Raw genomic sequence first — 19487 nt, 5'->3', positions numbered from 1 at the left:
TATAAATGAGAGCAAAAAGAAAATACATTGTCCCATTTAACATTTTAATTTCCACATAAATGATGAAAGATTATTCTCTCTAATTCTGATCTCTTAAAATATTAAACAGAAAGGTTTCCTTAGATGAGCAAACTCATGTCCTCACTGAAAGTGTAATCTGTAAGGCGTGGGACCATCACATTTTAAATAAGTGAGACTTTTAATTACAGTTTGAATTAATTAATTAACCATAAATATTTGTAGGTTCTTGTCATGTCTTTCCATAATTATTTGTGATAATATATTGTCATCAGCACACACAATACTGAGAGAATATTCAGGTTAATAGTAGTTTTGTTTTAAATAAATTGACTCAAATGCCAGGAACAGAAACCACAGCAGTGGTTTCAAGACAGGACCTGAGATTATTGTGAGGAGTCACTTTCAGAAGTAATTTACATAAAAGCACACACAGCCACAGCTGCTTTTAATCCCATTTCTGAGTGTGTTTAATAACAAAGCCTGGATATTTACAGTCGTGCTTTGTTTCCAGGGTCTGCTTTTCAGCTTTCATTGACTGGATGCCAGCCTCATTTCCACACTTCTCAGGATCACATGACTGGTGCTTAGTGATATCTCAGGCTTTCAGACTTTCCCTGGGGGTTCCAGATACCGGGCATGAAAATCACCCTCAGCCAAAGCTAACCAAAGCTGGCACTGCAGGGCAAACTTCGGCAATTTCAGCACACTAATCCACTGGAGCCTTCTTTTTTATTTCTCCTCCCTTTTTGCCAGTGAATAAACAAGGTTCAATATAACAGGAGGATATAGTTTTAGCTTTTGATCAACATGAATTGTGAAAAACCTCATGTAAAACACTTAAAATACTAAAATGAAATTGATTTTATTAGTTTGTGGCTCACTTTCACATCTTATGGATTACCTAGAACATGTTTTTATAAATGTAACAGTAAGCTTATTAGAAGTGGAAGAGTAATACAGATATTTTACGTGTGTAAGAACTCACATTTAAGAGAAAGTAGAGAATAATTAACAGATCTATCTATCTATCTATCTATCTATCTATCTATCTATCTATCTATCTATCTATCTATCTATCTGTCTGTTTATCTTGTGATTATTAATTAATTATCATAAATCTATAATAAGGTTGATTACAAAATACTGCTTTTTGTGTTTTGTTTTGGTCTTTAGGAAACCAAAAACCACATTTTCACAGTCACAGATGATATTGTCCAGAATAAATTGATGCAAATTTGTTTTGAACTTATTTTGTACATTAACACAAATAACACATTAAACAAACACATATACAATGCCATGGGTTATAGACAAAACACACATATGAAATGACAATGTAAAAACTATTTTATTATAAAACAATTATAATTATAATTACAAAACAATTAACAATTACAATAATCAAATAAATACCATATATGAAATTATACATTACATTTGGAGCACACATCTTTCACAGCATTTTCACAGATTTTCTATTGCAAGCGGAAGATACTGTTTTAATGAAGGACTTTTAACACCTTACATTTATGAATGTGAAAATTGGTAGTTCATGTTGTATTGTCCATTTAAAAGATGTTGTTACATCACATTTGAGCGCCCGCTAGCAAACAAAAACTTGTCGTCATCAAGCTGCGACACTAGTCGGTGGAAAGAGTCCGGAGCAGGAGACGAGCGAACCTGGCGGGTGTCGTGGAGGCTGTGAACGGCAAAAAACTGCTCTCTGTGGATGTGTTTTCTCTGTTTTAATGGTCGGAGGACATCATACGGCGCACAGCCGAGGAACACACTCCAAGGTTTGATGGACGCGGGCTTCAATTTGACAGAGCACCACATGTTAGCTCACTTTATTTTTTGAGCTACTGGCTATTAGCATTACCCGGACTGGACTTGCAGAGGCTAGTTAGCTGCTGATGCTAACGTGGTAGCCTCTGGTAGCTGAGTGCGAACCGGTGCTAACATCCACTGCTGCAGGTGGGAAACCAAGAGGCGAGACAGGAGCGCGTTATATCTCACTGGAGCATACAGTGTTAGCCTCATCTGGCTCAATAACACACCTTGGCTTGGATACTCGACTACGAGGAGCCGCCCGGAGAGGCCTCTACCCCCGTGTCCAGCTTCACATTTACCAGGTAAAAACAGTGTAAACGAACAGAATGCGTGTTTTGTAAATGTTAGAGTGCAGTGATGCACTGGTGGTGGAAAAGGCCTAGCATTAGCCAGCTAACGCGCAGCTCAGTGCTTAGCCGAGTTAGCATGGCTAACGCAGATGTGTAGATTGTTTAAAGTAGTTAAAGTAAACTCCTCTAACTGTGCCTGGATGTGCGCATCATGTGTTTATCTCGGCTGCATTATTTAAAGCTCGAAGAGTGAGTTTACATGCACTGGATCAGTCAAATCGATCTCACGGAGCCCTTTAAACAAACTGCACAAAGTGATCCAAACATGCGAGCAGAGCCATGCAACATGTTGGCTATAACAAATGGAGCTGGACTATTAGTTCTTAAACTCCCCGGAATTTTTAGAAACGAATGACGGTGTGATTTTAGTTAGTGGGTGATCGATTTAAACTGCCGTTCATCGTACAAAATCTCGTTTGGACGCTCACTCCATGTGAATTGGGGTCACGGTTATCTGGCTCTAGTCAGATAAAACAAATTAAGTTTACTCAAAAACATGACCAAAATACAATTTATCTGTTATTGGACAACGTGTGTTCTGCATGGAGATCAGGATGAATTAATTTAGCAATTTGAAGTAAATATAATGATACTTGATAGTTAAATATACACTGACACATGTGACAAAGCCTGATGGTAAACTTGGTTAGGGATTTTATGCATTCTCCTTATCTATTAGATAACCCAAGGTAATGTACTGAGCTGCATTGAAACTTTTTTTTTAAAAAAGGATAACTTCTGAAATTCGGATTCTGATATCTTGTTTTAGATGTGTCTTTGTCTTGTGAAATCTAAATATCACAAACTTTGAAATACATGGTTAGGGTTGACGTTGTTCACGCAAGAAGTGATCAAAACATGCTAAACCCGGATCAGAGGCAGAGGGATGTGATGGCAAGTCTTTGCTGTTACAGGTTAAACCTACACCTCTGGTTTTTAGACTCGTGGTTTCTTCTTAAGGAAAACACTTTTCAAGTCTTTTCTTAATGAGGTTGCAAAGACACAAAGCGTCGGTCTCTTGGTCCGGAAATCAGACATGTAAGCCAATGTCCTACATCACGGACTACATTTTCTTTTAGCCAGTCAGTGCGTTGTGAACCCACGATAAAAGGAACATGTAGGTACCACCTCATGCGACCCCTGTATACCAAAGTAAATCATAAAGGTCCTCACTTGATGAGAAGTTTGGCTGATGGAGCCCTTTAATAAGGTGGATGTTTGGAGAGAGCTGTAATTGTCTTGTATGCTCAAGATTAAAGTTGTAAAATGCAGGAAAGGTAAAGAAGTTTCAGTGTGTGCATTTCTGTTGGTTGTCTTTATTTTAATTTGTATTTAAAAGTCTTTAAGGATAATATCAGATAAGCGTTTGTACACAGCATCTTCAAGGCATCAAAAATGTTCAAAGGTTTTTAACCACATGGATTATACAAGTGCAACTACAGAGGTTTTCCTTAATGCTTAAGATCAATGTAATGCAGACAGCCTAACCACAAAATCCACCTGTGCACACACTGTCAACAGGTGGACACTATATACTTACAGGTGGAATGACACACTGTTGTCATTTGTTATCAAAAGGTCTGTACAGCTTACCGTTTTCTTTTACAACCTTTTTGTACTGAATGTTGCAAACAGGTCAGTGCTGACTACATAAATAAACTACAAATATAAAGGCAACTCTTACTTTTGGCCATAGAAAAGAATATAGACATATTCCAAGGAATAAATTATTTCTCACTCTCCTTTTAAGGCACATTGAAGGGATGTGAACCTACAATAATAAACCAATGCATTTGTAGGATTCTTAAGTGAAAACATTTGGCATTTGTGTAAAGGTACAACTAGATTTGGTTTTAAGTGTGTGTGTCTGGCTTTGTAGTTGGTTGAGGTATTAAAAGTTTGACCAGAACTGGAAAACATGAGTGCAAATTTATCTCAACATCACCAGGACAAGAATGGCATAGTTTCAGTTCACATGGATCTGTGTGATGAAATACCATTTTCTGGCTGTGATAATTGCTGCAAGGCCTTGGAGACTGAGAGATGATGGGTATCCTAGTCTTTGTTTGCAGAAAGCTTCACATTCCCACAGTCGTGGCTGTTGCTGTTTTCCTGACCTCGGGGCCTTCCTCAAACCATTCTCACATGGACAGTGAGATTTCCTGGCTTTGAAGCTTGTATTGACAAAACATGAAGGGAGTCAAAGTAAGATGAGTTTTTATGCATTTTTGTAGTTGAGATTTTTCAGATTATGCATATTTTAGAGACTGAGACTCTTTCACATAAAATTATCAGGTATTTTCCAGGATTTATAATCCTGAGTGAGCTTGTTAAAAGGACATTTGGCACCATTTCCATTGCCGATCAGTTATCCCTGCACCACCCCTTAAGGAATTGTGACATCACAAAAGTGTCGGAAATAAAAGCCAGAGAGGAGACCTGTAGAGAACAACTCTATAGCTCTCAGTAATGTAATGATGCTTACTATTTTGCGTCTTTTACTTTGGTCTCCTTAAAACAGTCAATTAGATAATCTGATTAATAAACTAAATGGTATTGAGCACCACTGTCACAATAAAGTGAGGATCACCACAAACATGAACACTAACGGCCAGAAAATGAATGTGTGTTATAGCATTGTGGAAAAAGTCACACATCTCTTTTAAAAATAGAGCAAACAAAGTAAATTGGCATGTTCACCCGGTCTTGTGCTCACACACATGCTGATTGGAGCCAGAGCTGATACAACCTATGAGCATTGCAGGGTCATTTGACCCTGCAATGCTAAAGTATTCCCTCTGTCAAAACCTGTGGTTAAACAGGGTTTTTGACCTATGGGAATCTGGTATTAGTAGATCTACACCGAATGTTGTGTTATTAAGAACAGTCAGAAGCTTATGTTTAACCTATATGAGAAGTAATATTATTTTAAATATTATAAATAACTTGAAATTGCTGATAAACACTATTTTGCAAACACGTTTTTGTGAAGCTGTGCTCTTTGTTATTACCTATTCGCAACCACATTATCCTGCTGAATTTGAACCCAGTTTGAAAAGATGTCATGGTATTGCAGCGGTCTTGGATTTCTCTTGTTTTCAACAGAAGTAAAATACCAGTTCTCTTTGTGCTCATTACTGTTAAATCCACAGCATGTCTGAGGAAGCTGCTGACAGAGTTGTTAAAATCCTTTGTAGCCTTAAATGTAGACTGTCAAATTTAGGAGAACATTTGCTAGGGGGTCAAACAAATGTTGCTGATTGGAATCATTGGTTAAGGTACTCTCAGTCAAATCACACTTTGTCTTGTCACATCATTGCACTCTGGTAAACTGCATCATTTGTCTGGGCAGGGCAACAGCATGGCGGGCTACCAACTTTTACACATTATAACATTATCTTGTCTCGTTCAGCTCCTACTACAAAAGTGTAAAGTGAGTAAAGCTGATGGAAATGTAGAGCAGCCTGAAAAACGTCCGTTTATGTGCTAATGCTTGATGTTTGTGAGGACGTTGGAAGACTACAGTCTCCTTTCTTGTCATTTCTTTGGCTCAGGGATGCTGTTTTGCACGTGGAATTTATAACACTATTAGGACTGGAAGTTGTTATGGTTTTTACTGTGTTTATGTTGAGTGCGTGGTCTCGACCAGTGATCTTGCAAGTTAAAAAAGTTCCATAGCTGAATCTGGGGCATTGGTATTATTTATGCACACTTGTATATTTTCCAGTGTTACAACGTTTCTGTTACATGGGGTTTTCAAGTGAGAGTCGCACAGTCTTCCCATCACTTTCCTCTGTTTAGGTGCCTTGCATCCAAATAAGTTCAGGCAAGGAATTTGTCCACGAGTGTGTTAATGTTTCAATATAGTTTCTGCTGTAATTTAGTTTTCATAAAAAGTAACTGTAATAGAGCTTCTGTACCATCCACTTGTTGGGAGGCAAATCAATAAAGGCAATATCTTCAATAAATATAGTGAATATCAACAAAGGATGAAAAATCATCTTTGTCTTGGCAGCTGAGAGTTTAGACCAGTGCCGATAAGCATGAAAACTGTGGCAGGCTGTACAAAGATTAAACTTGGAGGCTATACTGTTGTTTTGTCAAAACAAAAGGCTTTATTTTTTTATTAAGATGAGGCATTAGCCATGTAAAGTTTTGTCACACATTGTGTATAAATCAGGTCAGCTTAGATGGTAAGAACCCTCTGGGTGATGCTGTTGGGGTCAGTGGAACTAAGTGGAAGCAGGACTGAAGAGATGACTCTGTGTTGAAACGGAGTGCTTCAATAATGCAGTCTAATCAGAGTGGGCAATCTTCCAGGCCTCTTGGGAACCAAAACAAAAACACTGTTTTAACAAGAGATACTGGGGCATTTGGTCAGAGAACAAAAGATGAGTGATATTTGACATCAGATGGATTGAGGGAATTGATAATGGTAGTCTGAAGAGCCCAAAAAGAAACAAGTGATTGAAGTTCACAAGTTAGGGATAATGCTCATGATGAGTTTAAGGGTTTCTTCTTGGTGGAGAGTTTTGAAAGACGGTATAAGTTACTGATGAGGGGAGATGAGTCCGTTGCAGAGTTCGATTTTAGACGAGACACAGAAGGTGTCGTTTGTCTTGTTAATCATCTGCCATTTTTTTCCAGCTACAAATTCATCAAATGATGAGGTTGTTAATGAAAGGTAAGTGATTGCAAGAAAGACAGTTTGGAGGATTCTGTGGGGAAAAGGCAGCAAATGAGAAGGTTTCTGTGAGGGAGGGAAGAATAGAGCTTTTTAAGAAAGTCATTCAGTTGGACAGTGGACAGCAAAATTGAGGAAAGCAGAAAAAGGTAAGGCTGTAGGAAGACAAGGATTTAGTATTTGGATGTTACAACACTCAACAGGGATTTTAGATGCTCACCTTAGTGATGCTCTCTTGAACTCTGTTCAAAAAAGATAGACATTTTCAAAACATTCTTGGTGTGGTATTAGATAAATCATCTGTCTTCCACCCAGCATAAATGCTTTTCTATGGCGAGAATGCCATTAGTATATTGTCTTTCTCATTGACGAAATATTTTCTAGGGTTGATATTGATGCAATCTCTCCACTAATTGCGCTAATTACTCTTTTAATGAACCATTATTGTTAATGACCAGTCATGACTAGCTCATATCACATCCAAAGAATGCAGACAACGATGGATTTGGTTTCTCTACTTCCACTGTACATGAGGTCCTGCCAATGCAAACCTTTCATTTTTAAAAAATTGGGCTGTCTTGAAGATTGGTTTTTTGTGCTGGTTCACATATTTGAGGACAAAATCTAAACCATTATATCAGTATATATTGAGCCTTTGTTATATTGCTATTCAAGACAATATTATATTGTGATAATAGCTGTTAATAGATTATAGCCTTGCTCTATCTGTCATGACCTCCATCTTTACATGGACAGTGGCTCCTCCCTCATTGGGTTAGTCTGAATAACTATGTTTTTATGCACATCGGTGAATAGCTTGGAGCTTGATGAATGGATGTATTCTTACCTGCCTCTCAAGTTTAAGGAGTTGTAGAATTACTCACCTGTTGTTCTGCATTTTAATAAGATCAGTGTTCCTAGCGGCCTGGTATCGGCTCTGTGGTCTGGTACCAGACATTCATGCCACAAAGCCACATGAAAGCGAGGCCATGCTAAAATTATCTTTACACCCTGTAGGCACACAATGGCTTAATCTCACCCCGAGCCAGTTTGAAACTGTTTAATGTGTGGGTGCTTAATTTCTCTTGTTTTAAATGCGTTTTGTGCATTTTCATTAATAATTTAGTGGGTCTAACATATAACTATAAAAATCGAATTTCAGTTAAAGCATTTTTAACAGGCACATAAATGACATTAGATTTGTGACACAAATGATCACAAACATTACTAAACTAATAAAACAACAATGATTTTGCATAATTAACTCTCCGATGACCCAGAAGTCCACACAGTTTACATTCAGAAGAGAGTATGTTGAATGTTTTAGTGCTGTTCGATACACTACAAATAATAAGTTATCCACAATGTAGCTGCGTTGTTCACTACCTGATATGTGGTGATATGCTCCGGCAAGGGTGCAGCTCAGAGGCATTTTTGTAGAAACTGTATTGTATCATATGTATTGATGTCATAGCCCCACCTCTTTAACCCACCCCTTAACTCCACTAGATTTACGAGCATGCTTCACATCTTCTTTTACAGCAACACATACAGATGAAGACATTTCTTGAAACAATGCTGTGTTTAAGTAATCTTTTAAGAACCGAAAAGAGTCTGGATAGAGAACTTTCTGTTTTCTCATTACGTCAGTGCTTCAGTTGATGTATGCCCTGTGCAAATCATTGGTTTTACATAAAAATTGTATGGCTTCATGGCTAAGCTATCGTCGGGTAGAAAAATGGTCAGATGTGTAAATAAATATTAGATATGTCAGCATAATGTTGTAAATTAAATATGACACATTTTGTACAACCTTCAATGATAATTTAGGCTTCACTGGGATCCAACAATACAAGCTGTATTGTTCATTAAATATTGATAATTAATTGTATAATTTTATTTTAGAATCAAGACATTTATCTTGCACAAATTTTTCCTGCATTGCATTTTGTCTTGTAGTCCTTATCTATTATTTATCTGTTCTATTCATTATATCTTTCTGTTATTCCTCTACTGTAACACATATCTCCCATGGGATATTAATAAAGTGGTATTCTGTTCTATAATTTGATTTGTTTCTCATGCACTCCAGTTGTATGTTCGTTATATGGTCCTTTTTCAGTCCTACTTTCTCTTGCGGTCTCTTTTGCTCGTCCTTGTGAGATATTTTTGTGTTAATTGGTTTCTTTAATGATCCATTTTTGTCTGTCTGTTAGATTATCATTCATCTCATGATATTCTACTCTGAGCTTAATTTCAAAAGTTTTTATCAAGTTTGTGTCCTCTCACTCAGATTTTATTGTCAAACATTACAGCAGAGTGTGGGTGTGTTCTACAGTTGTAAATGGCCCTCTGCTCTGTATCTGTGAGGCACAACGAGCATGTTAATAATTCAGCATGGTGCCATACAGCTCTGCGTCTCTTAATGAACACAAAGGAATCTCTTAGGGATGTGTTTTGTGCAGGGACAAGAGGAAGTGTGACAAAATAAGTCATGATGAAGAATTATGATGTGAAATTGAAGGAGTGGAGTGCTTCTTAATCCTGTGCTTGGAGGGACACATTGTTTGTTGATGCTGTGGTGCTGAACAAGCGCAATTTTAACTGTTCCACTATCTTTTCATTATGTTTATAGGAACGTGTAATGGTACAGTCAGTGTTTTTACAAAGAAGAGACCTTGCCTTGTCAGCCGGTCTTTCTCCCCTTGTAAATACAAGTGTCCTGTTCACCCTGCAGGGTTGTAGTTTGTAAGGATGGCTTTGGAGCATTCGTAGAACCGGCTCTCTTCCAACTGGAATGTTGGGAGGTTTGATCCTCGGGTCTTTAAGTTGACATGCAGCTGTGTCTCTTAGTAAAACACTGAATGATTACTCTGCAATGTGTGATAGAAGATGTGTTGCATAGAGATGCATTATATGAATTTGAATAAACCAAAAAAGCACTAACTCAATAAAACAAAAGATCAGTATATTTGTGTGTATTGCATAGATGCACTTTAAATGTTTTGGTTAAGATGTTCGTTTTGTTTTCTGCCCAAAGGAAAAAAAAACACATGAATGAACTAGTTTCTTTAAAATTCACTCGGGAGCAAAAATAATCAGCTCATCTGAAGATTTTTTTATCATGATAAACCTGTTAGCCATATCTACTGACTACTTTTTTTTGTTACATGATTGTTCACCAAATAATTCTTAGTGATAATGGATGAAAAATCTGTCCATCTCGGACAGTCATTGAAACAAATATTTGAAGACGAGGTTTTTCACCGCATTGTTCAAAGCAGGAATTCTTAATCATGTGCAGTCGTCCTTCAGTGGTTCTTGATTGGTAAAATCTCATCAAAAGCTCAGATTAACCGTGTTGTCTCATATCATTATGTAAACACATGGTAAATAGATCAGTAAATCAAAATAATTGTTTTTTGCAGCCCTAATTTATTCAAACTGAAGTTCTGGTCTAATAGGGATGGAAGCAGCTCTCTGGGACACAGCTCTGTCTCCAACCTGCTTTTCTATCACAGACTCCATGTAGGCTCAAGGGCTTTAGCCTCCAACATTTTCCATCTTGCCTAACACAAATGCATCTCTTCGCTGCCACCCACAACTTATTCCCTCTTAAATTCCCACTCGTTCTTCTCTGAGACTGCAGCGGAGGTGCATGATGAAAAAGGAGGCCTCTCAGCAGAGGTCCTGTTGGCATGGAAACAGCTGTCCTTGTGAATGGAGGCTTCTCCTACAGGCCTGGTGAGTGGTCTCCCACTGTCTCATGGTCCAAGAAGACATTGTTAGTAATCTCACAAACTAAACTTAAGTCTGTTTACTAAACCTTTTGAAGAATTATAATAGTTGTGCAGTGTTGTGTGATTTTGATACTTCAGAGCTTAAATTCAGTTTTACACTCTTGGTGATCACTAGAGTGCTGATTTTTTGCTCTGAACTTAGTGGACCTAAGGGGTAGGATAATGAAAAATTAGAACAATCTTGGCATTATGCTGAATTGGCCTCATGGCATGGTGAGGGTGATCTCACTAAAAAAAATCTCACTAAACCTTTGTCTACTGGCTGTAGCCCCATGTTTTACCAAATACTTTCTTGTCCTTTTTAAAAGAAAACAAAGATTTGTGCATGCTGTCTTTATAAACACACCAGGGATGAAAGTAAATCGTGCCATATGTCCACCTGTTTACCAAGTGTATGTCATGTTTTTTCCCCAATATTATAAACTAGATAAATTCTCTAAATTAGATTGCATTGGATCATTTGAAGGAAAACCAGCAGGCCCTTGTACTCCTTGTCTTTTCTCTGCCTCAAAAAAGTTTCCAAATATTCAAAATGGGACCCTTTTTAGCTGTAGTTATTATTGTACAATGTCTGTTGCAATCAAACATTCCCACGCTGCACACAGTTTGACGCATTTTACATCATGACTAAACAGGCGAGTCAGAAGCCTGAAGCGACAGCTTCATATAGCAGCCTAACCAACCTAAAATGTTCAGTAAAACTTCACACTCATCAGGATTTTGACTTCTCTTGAACGTGATTATGCTGGTGATCTGTCCAGGGTGTTCCCCGCCTATAGCCCTATGTCAGCTGAGATTGGCACAGCACCCCCCGTGACCCTCCTGTGGAGGATAAAGCGGTAGAAAATGGATGGAAATGGGTGAACGTGATTGTCCGATTTTATTGAAAAGGAGTGCTCAGCCCACAATGCTCCCTAAAACAACTGCCTGCCTGAGCCACTTTGCCTGGCGTTGCACAGCAGCACTATAGATGAAAATACCATCATCTATAGTGGGGTGGAGTGGCTCAGTGGTTAAGACCGGTACCCTTGGATAAAACCGTCTGTGCGTAAATGACATATAATGTAATGTAAAAGTGCCCATGAAAGGTTTCAGAAGTGGATTTTAGTGCCAAAAACAGACCTGGTCTGTCAGTCGGACTTCACAATCTTGTTTTAATCATTGTGTCAAATTTGTCTTCTCAGCAGTGCGATCATCCAATATTAAAAATGCTTTCTCTGCCACTCCCTGATCAGCTGCTTGGCTATGTGCCTGCTTGTTCGGTCGCAACTGCTGCTGTTTCCTTGACCACGCAGCTCCAATAGAGTTTCCCAAATGCAGCCTGGATGAGTAATTCTGTGTTAAAGAGACACGACTTACCAATGTACTGTGTCAACGACATCAGAAGACACCGCTGCTTTTTTCACTTCTTGTTCTCACTGTTTTATCTCTCACATGTGAGTGGAAAGAGCTAGGGGCAGAAAACTAGTCCATTCACCACAGGGTCTTAAAAACTGCAGACTATTTTGGTGATTTCTCAGAAATCAACAGGGTGCGATAGAGTTTCCACACTGGAGCTTTAATGTACATGGTATGATGGGAATATTAAGTAGTATAATTTGTGCAGACCTAAATGAACCTAACATTTTTGGCTCTTAAGTCTTAAAATTCTGAAAATCTGACTGTTTGAGGATGCAGTGCATTCTATTCTTTGAAATGTATTGAGGCTTTTCTCTTTTTTGCATAACAAATTAAGTTCTCAGATCACAGTTCTCTGGCCCAAATTCTCATCTTCCAAGATGAAGTACAGTTGGTTGGTCTAACTCGTGCAAACTTTTACTTTCACTATAAAATGTTTCTTATTAGAAGTGATCTAATTTACAGTGAATATATATATAATCTGCATGTTTATAATATATTGAATTATTTATTAATTAATGTGTTATCTGCAGCTTCTTGGGTCAGAGGTCATTGTTTACTCTCCTGACAACCCTTTAAGACACAGTGTGAAATGGCTCAAGTGCAATGTGAATTATCTGCTAATACTTAGTGAATTGTAAAATTGCTTCTTGGATCTGAGCAACTACTTGTCTTAACTTAAAAGGTGGTATATGTTTATGTATGAACAACACGTTTCCACTGTTTCCATGTTTCCAACATGTTTCCACCTACAAAATCTGATTTCTCATTCTATGGTTAAAGGCAATTTATGTAATGCTTTGTTTTGATTTTTTTTTTATTCCGTGTATTAATTTTGTCTTATCCATATTTTGTAATGACCTCCATTCCGCATTTAGGTGTGATAAAGAATTGCAAGTGTTATATGAATTCAATGCATTATCATAGTAGGATATCCTCCCTCAGGCCTGACCTGTGTGTCTTTCTGTCAGGGATGCAGACAGCTGGCAGCTCAGTTAAAGTGCCTTTAAGTCTATTAGAGAGGATAATCCTTGAGAGAGTTGCATTGAACAGAGGGAGCAGGCAAAACAATCTGTTAGTTCACTTTCCTCACTTTTGCCATCCAAACGCACCTCTTGGACAAATGCTCTGCATACAGCTGATTGTTCTCCACCACATGGCCACCACATGCTCTTTGCATTACTCCCCATAAGGAGAACTGGCCTCTTTTAAACAAGAAGTAAACATAGGGAAACAAATTATGTGTGTGCTGTGACCCCAAAGTTTTAGCTCTGCTTCCAACAAGGTGTTTTTTTTTACTTGACGAGATGAAAGTGAACAGGCGTATTTTGGTTATTTCTCTGTTCCTGGTTTCTCTGTCTATTGCCCCTCAGGGTTGTTTTCTCACTTTTGTTGCTTTCTCTACATTTTCTCTAGCCTCCCACCTTCTACCTTTCACTGCCTGTGGCTCAGCTTCACTTCAGAGGGGAAAATCTGCCTGACTGCTGATAATACCCTGCACTACACCACCAGCGTGTCCCCTGCACAGTTCCTTGGCTGACAGGTTTGGCTCCTTCTACGTTTTTGTTGATGTTTGCTTTGCTTTAGTTAATTTTTTGTGTTCTTCAGTAAAACTCTCCCTTTTTATATCCATTGTGCAATATAGCCCCAGGCCCAAGAAGCATTAGAAGCATTAGAACCTTGCAGCAACTTGAAAAAGGAACAGAATAAATTGTTGGTATTATGGTAGTGTGTAGTCTTTCAACCTGTTGCATAGGTTCAAAAGTAAATAATTTCTATGAAAATGAATACAAACTAATTTGTCGGCCTATATGTTATATAAGCCAGATTTAAAACGCACCGCCGTTCATTGTTGTTGTTTTTTTTCAGTGTTTGTTTTCATTTAAAATATTTAGAAGGGAAAAAAAGTAACATTAAAATTCCTGCTTCAGAGTTCACTGGTATCATTGGCTTGTCAGCAAATGCACATCTTACAAGGCATACATTTTACAACAGTAAACAATACCATTTACCAACTGTAATTTACCATGTTACTTTAAGAGTGTTATGGCAAAATGTAAAAAACTGTCATAAAAACAGGTGGATGTTAACATACACTTGTCACACTATTCTCACAGAACTTGTTCCATCAGTGAGTATTTCACAATCTCAAGTGACTGTATCTGAAACTTTGAATGAGCACATGGAAAAGCATGAAATTAATTTTCTTTTTAAAAATGCACTGAATTAGTGTAATGCCTCCCAAACATGAACAATTTGGTTTATTTTTTCTCCTTTCATTAGCTTTGTTTTGTAATTGATGTGAGTTTGCTTTAGACTCACAGCTGTAACTTGTGTCATAATTGTGATTTTTAGTCTGGGTTGCTTGGTGTGTTAAGGTCCAGGACTTGGAGGAAGAAGCTGTTGAGAAGGTGGGGTCACAGAGGAAATGAGGCTACATTCCAGCAGTGATTTATGAAGTGTCTTTCACACTCTCTGTACTGCTTGCTGGTTTGCAGCTGCTCCCAACTGTTGGCTGACTTAAGATCTAGAATCGTTAGTTACGTATTGTAAGAAAGTCATTAGTCTCTACATCAGTGTTGGTCAGATGAGTGAGTTTCGTTTCATCGGTACACCACACCTGCATAGTTTTATTCAGAAGCTGACACATTTCCCCACCCTTGACATCACTAGTTTTTATTTTTTTAAGTGTATTATCCCGAACGATTCTCTCATTTGCTCCAACTATTCAAAATGCTGAGATTGATTTATTACCACTTTATCCAAGGTGAAGAGACCAGGCCTGTTTTATTGGTGTGTATGAGACTCGGCACTGCGGTGTAAGAAAGTGTCAACCAGACTGGGCTCAAAGTTCGCACCAATAGAAGCAATAAAAGACACTCTTCCGACAGCTCCCAGGATGCTCTGATGTAAGGCCTTATCCACCCAACTTATGGAAACCCAACTTTTGCTGTATGATCTTCTCCTGTCCAAAACATTCTCCTTAACTTGTTCTTGTGTGTATTGACCCCCACTGAAACAACTGTAATTAGCCTGTAGTACCCAATATGTTTTGCATATTAAGTTTGCATTAGAAATGACTTAATTGAAAGCCCCTTTCGCACTATAATTAGAAATAATGCTCAAGACTGTTGAACCCATGCAACCCCACTAAAAAAACGTGAATTATGACTTTGTGCTGGCCTCAAACCAAAAGAGAAAAACCACACAGCCACCATGGAGCTCAGTGACATTGTTAAATAGGTTACTATTTTGTCCCTCTTCAGTTGATCATTTAATAGATCCGACTGAAAGCATTCACACATTTCTCATCAAGAGATTTCCATCTCTGCCAGAAATGAAGGGAAAAAATGTGTTGGTTTCCCTTTGTCTTGCTTTCCCACTAACACTGATTGGACACCCTGGTTTAAATGGGTTTTTTGATCAGTAGGAATGGAGTATATTGTGGAATACTCACTGCAGCCCCTTTAACTGGGAGTGGTGATCCATGATAACTTTTCAAAGTGAAGTCAAAACAGTTGAAGATAAATGATCTACTGTCTATTTCATTCACATACTGTTGAAAATGCCTCAAACTTAACTTTTCCACATTAGTCATGTTTTAGTCAGATATTTTGCTTGTGATTTATTTAAGCACATCTAAAATAAACAACTGAGTTCTGTAATGATTGTGTTATATGGTGTTTACTAACTTTTGGTAACATGTTAAATTTGTAAACACTACTTTCTCCTTTTTAATAATCTAAATGCATATAAATTGGGAGATCTGACTAATTGAATAACTCATTATCACAAGTATATGATTATTTTTCTTCTCTGTTCAAATGAGATAATTTCTCAATGAAGACATTGATTTTGGTCCCTGAAGGTTTCCTGCTCGCTCATATTTTTACCCGAGTTCCTCAAACTGAACTGAGGCCAGGAAAGACATTCCTCCACATCTTTATTTAGCACATCCACACACCGCTGACCCAGTCTGAAGTTGCATGCATTCATAACCACTGATGGATTGACATAGGCCTCTGGGAAACATTCTTAACATTTCCTAGAAAGTTCTTGAGGTTGTTCTCCCTGATAATGACATTAAACAACGGCTTATTATGTTTCAGATTTTAGGAATTGGTCAACATGCAGGTTTCGGAGTGGACCAAACCCTTTTCCCCCCATCATATTAAGAAAGTGTTTTTTGGAAAGACAATGAAACATTATAGTCATCTATATCACAAGCTATTTTATATATTGTACATACATTATACCCTGTATTACAACCAGGCATCTGTTTCAAAGCAAGTGGCTGATCATCAACCCAAGAGAATTCCTCCCACGTGAAGATTAAAGGAGCTCTTCGTCTTGAGTAGCCATTATATTGTTTTAAGTCCTGTGAGGATTTTTTTTTGTGCCCAAGGACATGGATCAAAGTAAGGTGTCTCATCTCCTGCAGTTTAGAACATATGTAAAATATAATTATAGTATTGTGTTGTAGAAAAATCATTCTTCCCCTTATTCACCTGAAGTTCATTTTTAATTCTTTACTACTTTAGTTTACTGTCACATTTCTGTGGTGGTCATCAACTAGCCAACAATGTTGGTGGAATTTGGATTTTGGCTGATAGTGGACAGTGTATGAAAGAGCAGACCGTCATCAGTGTTCTTTCCTTACATAACAAGTTGAAACGTAAGGAGAAAGAGAGGAGTTTGTTAGCAAAGCATTAAATATTTCCTCCCACATTCGAGCCAAAGATGCCATGATCACACAGCATATTGTAGAAATCTTTAAATAATTCCAAAATCTGCCTTCAAGAGTGCCCTAATTTTTTTACCCTCAGGGTTCTTTTATAACATACAGTAAAATCCAAAAAGTCTATCATTACTTTAATTAGCTACTGTATATACGTTTCTCAAAATATTAAAGCGGCCATAGCATGGTCCTATCTCACTTATATGTGCGATATGGAGGTGTACTTACAAACATGAAGTCGTTTTTATGGTAAAAACGCCCTTGTCGCTACAAATGAGCCAATGTCTCATCACTGACGCTCTCGTCAGCCGTGCTGTTTCAGACCAAAACCACACCCGCAGAACACGGACTGTCTTGTGATTGGCCAGCCAATGAGAGCTTTCCCAGTTACCTAGAAGTGACGTAATTGGTACGTCAGCTCTCAGTTCCGCAGCTCCCCCTCTGGTCACCACTAGCAATAAGTAATGCACGAGTAATGCCGTGATCCTTTACGCTTTTGATCCGGAGTCTGATCCAGAGTCAGAACGCACTGTGACAAGTGAAAGACTGCTGCACGACGCCTGTAGCTTGGATAACGTTGTGGTTACCGAAATGATAAACACACATGCAAACACGAGCGTAGCGTGTAGTCGGCTATCGCTAATGCTAAACGTCAAAACAAACACACAAGACAGTTATATACGTATTGTTGGCACTGCTCCTTCCTTTAGGTGAAGTTTGGTGCTGTGTCCTGCTTTATTTTGCAACTTTCAACCGTAGAAGAACTACTCTTGTTGTAGCTGCTGAGCGTATTGGTTGTATGGAGCTCAGCAGAGTGTAACTAACGAGAGTAGTTCTTTTTCTTCTACAGTTGAAAGTACGTCACCGGATGTGCCCGGACTCTAGTGCCCGGACTAGGAGGCGCTGCTGTTTAGAGGAGTGGTGAAATTCGCCAGTGACGTAACTAGTGCCGTTCCACTTCGTAAAGCTGAGGAAAACAATCAAACCCTGCGCTCTCATCAGTGGCTCAACTGATTGTTATGGACTTTTAGGGCTTCATAAACAAGGTAATGACGCAGATACACACAAATATGCAGTGTTAATTGGCACTCCCAGGCTATGGGATCTTTAAACATTTCTTTAACAGATGACTTTGAAATTGGTTTGACTCTTGCACCTTGCATATAGTTCTTTAAAATGTTCTTTGTCATTAACTGTTGGAAATGTCTTCACCATATTTGGAAACCACCACCAGAAGTTTTAACATCATCCCTCAAATAATATTAAGCGTCTGTGGACACTGTTAACAATTACTGTATCTCATCATGTTGGGTTTTTAGTTTTGAATCTGTCGCCCATCTCTCTGTCTCACGGTTATCAAATGTCTAACAGCTGGATGGTCCATTTGGGCATCTGTTCATTTCCCACAACTCGATGTGCATATCCAGTTTTGTTTACGTCAACTTAGAAATCCTGTTCACTCTCCACAAAGCCAGCTCCACGGCGCTGCTTGGGGAATCCAGTGGGTCTAATTATGTTTGCTGCTTAAAACCAACAACTCAGTCTCTTGCTATATAACACTGTGTGTGTGTACGTGTGTGTGTGTGTGTGTGTGTGTGTGTACGTACACACTAATGACTGCTCCGTCTGTCTGTAACTCTCTGTCCGACTGTTGTTGCAATACTGATCAGGTCTCTCTCTTGAAAATGGACTCAATTGAATCACCTGTATGGTCCATGTATGATAACGTGATAGCCCTACTAGTTGCTGTCTACCCTTTTTTTGTCATTTTTGACAAAGATGGAATGTGTAGGAGCTTTACCGTGGCAGATATTAAAATATATATTGGATCCAAATAGTTTATCTTTACCTTTTTCTTTTATTCTAGTTAAATTTGTACTTAAACTTTCCAAATAAGCACCAATTTGTTAATGCTTTTTAGCTGTACAGCTGCCTCCTGCTCCCTTCCCATCAGACGAGACAGGAGGAAATGACACATATATGGTAGTGACTCACTGTTACATGCTGATGCAGGTGGTGTACTTTGTGCCAGGTTGTTGAATCGTTGTTTTGTAGTTCTTTTGGCAAACCGATTGAATAACTGGCATGTTGGGTCCGGGTATGGGGAGATAAAGTGTGAAATCCCAGTGTTCTTATCTCATGACTCTGGCCCTCCAGCTTTCTCCTCTCGTATTGCAGATGGTTCCATGGCTTGTTAACTCTTGGATGACCTCTGCGATCACTGTGCTGACAGCTCTATCTTGCTCTTTGTCCACAGAAAGAATTGACCCTTAGAGAGGGACCTGGAGTGGAGAAGACGAATTGTGGCTTGTACAAAGGCAGACAGAGAGAACTGTAAGTAAACACTGCAGTCGTATTAACGTGTGCGTGCGTGTGCGTGCGTGTGTGTGTTCCATTGAGAGCCTATCATTGGTTTTAAGGATAGCGAGATTTCTGGTCTCTTCAAATGCTTTAGAGTATGTCTTCATTGTTTGTTGATGGCAAAGATGTTGTTTTTGGTGATGTTTGCAAAGATGTGTTTAAACTGTGTTTAGGCAATTTATTGGGCTCATTCTCAGTTCTCCTTTTCTGCAATTGTTTATTATTTAAAGTGCAGGTTATATAGTATCACTTCTGCATATGAGCAGCATTTTGTTTGACGATCCCTGTGTTGTCTGAAAACAATC

At 38.5% G+C, this 19487-nt stretch overlaps 1 long non-coding RNA gene across 1 annotated transcript; it reads left to right on the top strand.

Moving 5' to 3' along the window:
* Positions 1-1666: 1666 nt before the first annotated feature.
* On the top strand, positions 1667-19149 carry LOC122770788. The gene is made up of 3 exons (XR_006360552.1): positions 1667-2153; positions 13500-13626; positions 19079-19149. It is a non-coding gene; the product is annotated as an uncharacterized LOC122770788 (long non-coding RNA).
* Positions 19150-19487: the final 338 nt, after the last annotated feature.

Source organism: Solea senegalensis, linkage group LG6 (assembly GCF_019176455.1).
Source record: "Solea senegalensis isolate Sse05_10M linkage group LG6, IFAPA_SoseM_1, whole genome shotgun sequence".
Taxonomy (NCBI): domain Eukaryota; kingdom Metazoa; phylum Chordata; class Actinopteri; order Pleuronectiformes; family Soleidae; genus Solea; species Solea senegalensis.
Note: the sequence above shows the minus strand (reverse complement) of the source record. Positions and strands in the feature narration are given on the sequence as shown.